Source organism: Helianthus annuus, chromosome 15 (genome assembly GCF_002127325.2).
Source record: "Helianthus annuus cultivar XRQ/B chromosome 15, HanXRQr2.0-SUNRISE, whole genome shotgun sequence".
Classification (NCBI taxonomy): domain Eukaryota; kingdom Viridiplantae; phylum Streptophyta; class Magnoliopsida; order Asterales; family Asteraceae; genus Helianthus; species Helianthus annuus.
Window position 1 is genome coordinate 111,911,470 of NC_035447.2, and position 9,311 is coordinate 111,920,780.

Here is a 9,311-nt window from a genome sequence, read left to right on the forward strand (position 1 = left end):
GGAAACCATAGAAAGACTAGCCGCTCATGTGATCTTCACTCCGTTTCAAGATGTCTGCGAGGATGATAGGATTTGTATGATCGAGATGTTATGTGTATATTACGGCTGCTTCCCTCTCCTTGTTCTCCTAATCCAAGATGGCGGCCCTATAGTGGAGCCCAAAAATATAACATCCAATATAATGATGATCCAATAAAAATAGTCCAATGCCCACTTGTGATGATAATTTGATATATTCAAAAGTCAAGACCCTCACGTGATGTCTGCTTCATGTTGGCGGCCCACCTTTAAGTCCATGTGCGGCCCAATTGATGATGTGATGTTGATTTGAATTTGATGTTGCTTGTTGACCAAAACCATCCCATGCCGTCAAGTCCCTGTGTGTCTATATGTTTGATATTCTTTTTGTAATATAATAATCACCCCTCTAAAATTATGTTGTTGCTCCTTTTATCTAGAAGTCCCTCTAGTTTGCATGAACTCCCAAGACTTGTCCACACTCTGCCGTCAAGTGATGATGGATCATAAATTTTTGTGATGTTCCAAAATATAATAATCCCCACCACAATTTGTTCCTTGGCGCCCCCAAAAGTGATTATGATGTCGGTCGCATGTCATCGTGTCAAAGACTTAGCATTTCAAAACCCTTTTTAAATCATGCCATAATTCTCCACCGTAGCCTTTTGAATTGTAACGGCTCCAGAATAATATAGTGTGTCTCGACTATTATCCTTGGTAGTTCTGTTTTATCACCAAACACTCCAACTTTACCGAATTACGCGATTAACCTGCAAAACCACAAACTTTCGTAGTTAACATATTCGATACATATAATCACGTAAAACGCATTAAAACACGTAATAAAATACACTTTAAGGCACGGTTTTCACACTCTCCATCAACCGTTTATCTTTACGAGATGGATTTATTATCATCTCCTCTACATGACTCGCTACGGTTTACACCGTACGGTCATTTTACTTATAACCCATTTCTTGATTATTTTGACCCTATTATGTATTACGCCATAAAGTGTCTTTCAAAACTAACGGTTATAGTCAACGAGTGACCGAATTACCGTTTTACCCTTATTATTTGTATTGATATACCTTATTAGGTAATCATTTATAACTCGCTATCTATTAGTCATTTCATTACTAAATAATCGTATTAGCTCTTTTTAACCATTAAACATGGTTTATCATTATTGTCTTTTGTTCCGAACCGCACATGTCGTGTCGGAACATCATAATTCAGACATGACTTTCTATTATTCATAACCTATAAACCAATAGGTATTCAATAAATAGAGTTACTTACCTAGCATCCAGATTATGCTTTTCCTTCATACTTGATTTGTTTGACTCGCTTCATTCCCAAGCTTCCACCTAGCTTGTTAAGCGTCAAACTATCATTGTAATTTGCAAGATGCTTAAATTAGTCACAATCATTTACGACCGTGCCATCCTACGATTCTTATGTCGAATTTATCATTCGATCATATCATTGGTCAGCTTGACTTTTTAAAGTCAACTGCCTATTGACCTAATTAATTACACGAAGTAGCTCAACTATTCGTTTAATTACTTGGCCAATCATCCGATAAACATCCTTCATATGTTACCATTTTAATCACCTATTTAACAAGTTCTTGTAACCATAAGTTACCGAATTAATACTTGATGATATTAAACATCATTAATCATGAACATATCATCAATTTTTTTATCATATCATACTAAATCCATATCATAGTAAGTATGATTATATACTCAACACACACAATTTGTTCAAGTATTTCCTGATTATTATCATGTATGATGATTCGAATCATAATTATATCATTAAATTCATCTTATGATTAATACCCACTAATTCTAGTGTGGTAATTAATCAAATCATTCAAATTATAACATCATATGTATAATTTTCACTTAGGGTTTGGTTCCCAAGCTAGTATACATCACCAATTCAATCATAGCTTCAATAATTCATTCATAATTCGCGATTATGATGATTATCTAAATTTCACAACTTCACAAATCATCAAAATTTGACATACCTTATGATCCCATAGCTTGGGTGATCAATAATTCACGTTCAATTGTGAATTTGAGCTTCAGTTTAGCATTCAATTTGACGATTTTGTAGTGTTTAGGGTTTTAAACTCCTGGGAGTTCTTGATGTCGATCTACAGAACACACATATGTATGTGTTTTGTTTTTAAGTTCTTTTTATTAAATAAACTTTCAAGTTTATCCACTTTAGCCCCTCATGTTTGGTTAGTTTATTAAGTAGGCCACAACCCACTTAATTTCTAACAATTTTTCCACTCATTAACTAGGTTAAACATTCCTAGTTACATTAGTGGGTTTGGGGGAAATTACGACTCAGTTTATTTTAAGTCCCGTTAACTCGAGCCTTTTATAAACTTTATTTCTCAAAAGCTTTCTTTTTCCTTTTTATTAAATATTAGGTTTAATTATATAAATCCTAATATTTTCTGGGTAAATTTTACCACTAACGGTACTTTACCCGTCTTTTAATATTAACGTGGTTTGATTACCAAACCCGTTTTCGGGGTGTTACAATTGTACGGATAGAAAGGTGACCTAGCTTGAATTATGTAATGCTTATAGAGTTATTTAAATGTGAACGTGGTTAATTCCTTCTAGTAAAAGTTTGACATTTGCCTTGAAGTATTAATTTAAGTATGAATGTTGTAAATTATTTTTATTAGACATTTTCACATTTTGTAATTTAGCCCTCACGAAGTAAGGTCGTTAATAAAGAAAGAAATTTTAAGGCTCATAATTTCCGCTGCGTCATTTTCAAGATAAAACGTGTTAGGGCCTTTCAATTTTTTCCATTTAGGTTTTTACAATAGGCAATCATGTTTTATTTGGATTTGTTATCACCATAACTACGAAGACAAAAAGAATGCTTGAAGTCTTGAAGAAACATTGGTGGGATACATGCATACGACAATGGAGGAATAGTTTCTGGCTCAAAAACAATAAAAGAAATAAATTTTGAATATTTTTAACATTAATATATGATAATTAACAGTGGGAATGAACACTGATAATCTGCTAATTCGTCACTTCCTTCCTTTTAATCTTGCCACGTTACTCATTAATATATCATAAAAACCTCACTTAACTTTAATTTTTCCCTCCTCTTTTCCCCAACTTCAAAGCTAGACACCTTTCTATCCACCACCTCCACCTCGTACGATCTCTGGCTTAGACGTTCAACCTCCACCGTACCTCGTCCAACCTCCAGCGATAGCAGTCATGACTCCGGCGGACCTTCAGCCGCATTGACTCCTTCGCTGATTTCACCGATAAGATTTCTTCATTTTGTCATGATGCCTCGATTTAACTATGAAAGATATTGTTGCGTTATGTTCTAGATTGCTTTTGATATTTGGGTATTTAATGGTTTTGCATGTTTGTGGTGTGTCATTTGGTAGTTCCGGTTGATTTTTGGGTTTATAAAAGGTTGCACATCAAGTGTTTGATGATTTGTCAACTTGTTTTTTGGCCTTTTTGGTGTGCTCATTGTCAACGTATTGTCTGTAGGTTGTTTTTTTGTTGTTTGCTGTTGTAAATGTTTAACGTATAAATAAGGTCATTACTTTGAATACAAACTTGTATGGGGATAATGGATGGACAAGGTATGTTGCTCGAGCAAATGGACAAATCGTTTTGCCAAAGTAACATTGAACTAGAAATACGGTTTGGTAAAATTATCATTGATACCACTCCGCAATTTGCAAAAGTCAAAATAAGAATTTACTTATTATAGAGTATTTTACACACATTACCACCCACACATAAGGCTTTATTTTATTACAACTAGATGTAAGCCTCATCGCGTTGCGGCTTGGGGCTTACAAATTAAGCCACAACGTATACAAAGTATAAACGCTATTTAATAACATTGACCGTATGAAAGGTAATTTTTATATATAATTGTATATAACTTTTTTTGGCCTATAGTATAAATTAATTCTAAAGTTATCCAACCCTTACGTTTTCGATACCGGTGTTTTCGGTTTGGTACGGGTGCCGGTGCCGATATTTGGCGATTTTCGGTACGGGTATTTTATATATAGTTTCTTTAGTTTAATTTTATTTTTCTTCATATGTTTATTCACTCATTCTTTAATTGGCATAGCTAAATAAATGCATTAATATTTAAGAATATCGCTATATAAACTGATAATTTGTCAATATCTTGTGCAGGGTCTCTACGCATTTTCTTGATACACCAGAGGTTCTTATAAGTCGTTTGATGCAGGTATGTTAAGTAAGATACGTTGTTTGCTCTTAGCTTGTAGAAAAAAAAATATACATACATTTTTGAACGTTTATTAGGGGTGTTCCTATGTTTGAGGTATTGTATGGTCAGTTTTGACATCTATTTATCGTCCCAGCATCCACGTTCCAAACGACCGCGTCTTCTGTCATCTTCAGCAGATGTTGCATCTTATTCTGATGCATGTTTTGATGCTTCCTCGATGTCGCGTCGGCAGACATCTCATCGAAGCGCGATGCTGCCTTCAAGGGCTGCAATGGCAGCTGTTGATTCTGTTGGTTTCCCAGCTTCTGCTTTACAGTCCCCAGATTACATTGACATGGGATTATGTACAGAAGTGTGCGAGTATTGTGGAGCTCTTTTTTTGGTTCCAGGAACGACTAACATCCTTTCCAATAAGTGTTCATCCACGTTATAATCGTTGTTGTAGAGGTGGCAAAATTAAATTGCAATACCCATCTCAACCGCCAGATTTATTGAAATCTTAGTTTTCGGATTCTCAATTTATGTTAAACATTCGTGCATACAGCGCTATGTTTTGCATGACATCGTTTGGGGTTGTTGTCGATGATGCAATAAACCAGGGTGGTGGCCCCAACGTGTTCAAGGTTGTCGGCCAGGATGATCACAGATGTTTTGAGTCCCTGGATAAGACACTTAAGGATTTAACATCAAACACTTCACAATATTTTGGCGGAAAATCAGTTTTACTAGGAGGCGACTTCAGGCAAACATTACAAGTAAAACCTAAAAGCATAAAAACAAAGGTTATTGCGGCTTGCCTACCCAATTCATACTTAGGGAAACATCTTACTGCGTATAGGCTCACTGAAAACATGCGCATAGAATCTCTTTCAACAACCTCAGCCACAAGAGCACAGTTGCAAAATTTTCAGAATGGCTCCTAAGAATAGGGGACGGGAAGGAAGGTCTGGTCGTGGATTTTGCAGAACCTAACATCAGAAAGATTGAAATACCACCCGAGTTCATATTGAAGGAACCGAATGATGGCCTTCAAAAACTGATTTCTTTCATCTATGATGCTCAACTACTAGCAAACCCATCACCGGCTGCAATATCAGAACGTGATATTATATGCCCAAAGTGTTGGATTCTGTATGCCCAAGACACATATTAGATTGATGTGGCTAGTACGTTATGATCCAAGTCGAGTCATACCCAAATACAAGCTAGACAAGCACTTATAATATTTATTTATGATATGATCAAACAGATAAATATTAACACTTATAATATTTAGAAATTGGTTTTCTAAATAATTGCACTTGACAAACTAATAAATTATATGGATAATTTATTTTGAGAGAATATTTTATTTTGTTATTTAATGGGTTAAATAACATAATAAAAGTAGTATAAGTCTTATAACATGTGATGTTATAATTTTATAAAAGTTATAAAATTATGTAAGACTTAAATTATCTTTATAAGAAAAATTTTGAATTTTTTTATAAAATATACAAGTGGGCCGCCCCCTTTGGAGTCTTCCCAAGACCAAATTTGGTCCAATCATGTGACATGCAATTTGCATGTTTAGATGGTCTATGATTGGTTGCTATGGGTGGCAAAAATCTCTCTCATTATTTTAATGTAAAAGTTTTTGCAAACTTGGAGGATGGATGATTATTTTTCAAGTGTAAGACTTGAAAATACTCCCTCAAATTTTCGGCAATGGTGTGCCACACTAGAGGGTTTTCAAGTTTGTTTTTCAAGTGCAAAACTCAAGAAATTACTCTCTAGAAATCGGCCAAGGGTTGGTTCCATGAAGGGAATTTCAAGTAAGGTTTTGAGTGTAAAATCCTAGCTAAAACATAAAGTGTTTGTTGGAAAGCTTGGGGTATACAAGCTTGAGGTCTTCTACACTTAAAGGCAACCGTTCAAGAATCATCATTTTCTTCATATCCTTTACTCCTTAGAAGGTTGACGTGTGTGCGACTACACATATTTTTACAATGAAATTACACACGATTTGGTTTTAAATTTATAAAAGTGATTATTACTTTTACATCAAAACACACACGAAAGAGGCAAGTGTACCCCGTCATATATGTAGTAAAGTATCGGTAAGAACCAAGTATCGATCCAAGGAAATGGGCGGAGAAATAGTACTAGACCTTTGTCACTAAATCACCGGTAAAAACACAAGTTGTGTGATTTTCTAAAAACTAAAGTAAGCATAAATAAAGATGTAAAACAACATAATAGACTCCAAGTAAGAAAATAAGTATATAGCCTTGCTTTATACACAACCAAAGCATGTCAACTAAGTCGGTTTTGGCACTAGAAGCATTCGGTCAATTTTCCATTTTTAAGACAATTAGTATCCCTTTCGGGAATCCTAACATGACAATCATTCGGAAAGCTAAAACGATAAACACACTTTAACCACCTAAAATTGTTCCTTAACGTGCAATTGATAAATGTCTATGAAAATCTCTTAAAAATAAGTTAGTCATCCGTTAGGAGTCTTCTAACCTCACTTAATCAAGGAAAGCAACACCGATAAACACAATGCAACCACCGAGACAAGCATAAACTAGATTAAATCACAACCGAGTCCATTTTACAAATCTTGCATATAAATTCACCAAGATAGCAATTTTGTCCTAAACTACTAACTAAGCTAATAATTCATGGCAAGAATTCATAACAACACCATTTAACCCGTTAAGGCCCTTACGCATAGGAAAGCTTTCTTGATTAACAATAATTACATTTTATTAAATCACTAACCATTTCTATTATCATGGTGCACACATTTAAACAAGTTAAACTAGTTTAGTAAGTTTAAAGTCTACTAGCATATGATTAATTAAGCTTCATCTTTCAACTATCTCAACTAACCAAATACTAATCATCCAACATAATTACTTATAATCAAGAAATCAACATCAATAAATGTAACACCCCGAAAAATGCAAATTATTTATTCATTTTATATAAAGTGAATAAATAAACTAGTTAACTAACTAGGATTTAAAATAACCCAGTTAGGTGAAAGCCTTGTAGTAACCTACAAATGGGTTAAAACGCTAAAATTGAACCAAAGGAAAGTTTAGGGACCAAGTGTGTTCAAAATGAAACTAATATTAATAAAATCTAAATAAATAAAACACAAACACATTTGATCTGTGTTTGGTGGAGATCGACCAGAGAGCAGGGGCGATCCCAAGCTCCAACAAAACCCTAGTTCAGCATAAATCTCCAAATTGAAGGCTCAGACTCAGTCCAAATCAAAATCCGAACATGGATTAGTGATCCTCATCACAAGGGGGTTACAAGGTATGAAAAATTTGGTGTTAATTCTCTGTTTGAAATTCTCATGAAATTGGGAAATCTGAAATTAGATGATGCATGTTTGTGATTTGGTTAGCTTAGTGATGAGATGGTGTCTAGAAGTAAAACCTAGACAACTACATGTGAAATCATGTCCAAATTCAGGAAATCCCATGAACACATTGAAGGTGGGTTATGGGTTTTACAAGATAATGATGAACACTAGGGTTTAGAATGATTATTCCAGTGTAATTTGATCATAGAAGGTGATTTCAGAAAAAGTATGATGTTTAGGGATAAACCCTAGATGATTCTTGTCAAAATCTTGCATGATACTTGTAGGGTTCATAATCACCATTGTAGGTGATTAATAAGTTGTAGAAACTTGGTAAACACTAAGATCATGATTCTTGTTCTAGTGTAATCTGAGTTTTATGAGGTACTTTCTGAAATTTGGAAGTTAAAACATGTGTAAATGTGACTAATTGAAGTTGATTTAGATGATTATTACAAGTCATGAACTTGATATTGATGATGTAAAAAGCTGACCCACTAGGTGTTTGTTAAAATGCCTAAGTGGGGATTAAAAATGTTAAAAATCAGATGAAAACGCAGATTTGATTATTATAGAGAATTATGCGTTAATGATTATGAAAAGAGTTCTAAGTTGATTGTGAATTGAACTCTTTAGGCAAAGAATCCGGACCGTCAAGCGGACAAGCCGGAGCGGATACGCGTTTGAAGGGTGTGCTCTAAAGGTACGCGACTTGTCGTCTCGTTACATTTACATAGATAAGCCTAGTCGTAAATAAGTCTAATGTTGTTATCGCGAAAATAGTTGCGTTTGGTAAGTCTATGAAGTGATGGAATTCACTCGACAAACCAAACGGGTCAAAAGAAATAGTTGAAATAGGTATGATGTCGAAATAGTGAAATTGAAACCCTTTGGTAAGTCTAAGAAGTGATGGAATTCACTCGACAAACCAAACGGGTTGAATTATGGTGTAAATTATTGTACTAGTGTTTTAGAGAGTGAAAAGGGCGATAACAATCACAAGAGCATTAAGCCATGAGATCGGTAAAGAAATGCGGGTGATAACAAGCCCCGGATGTTGGGTATAAAGTGCCATAAGCTTCCTAGTTATATGATAGTGAAATGAGTAAAGTTAGGACGGGTCGAATAATCAATTTATGCGTGGCAAATGCTTCGTAATATAGATAACTGGCCTTTGTCTTAATTAATAAAGGACATAATAGAATGCGAGAAATTAACATATTGGTTTGATAGAATGAGATATCCGAGGATTTGGTTTAGCCGAATCAAACAAACAAACAAATCATGAACTTACAGGGAACACCGTAAGTTACGGTGGTACCGTAACTTACGGTAGACATAAAAAGACTTACGGCAGTCCTTTACTGTCTTACGGCAGATCTGGGTTTTTCAGCAACCACCGTAACTTACGGTGGTACCGTAAGTTACGGTAGACCTTAAACATTTGTGTCTAATTCTTTTATATCCTAGCTAATCGAATCCGTTTTAAGCGTAGTTTCGATTAAGAAATATTCTAAGAATTTTAATGGTAAGATTTGTTTTAAATCTCCAGTTTCAGGTATTACTAGTAGGTGGACGATGATCAAGTATCTTTTGGAGAACCGAACACGAACTTTTGAAGCTTCCGCGTTAAACT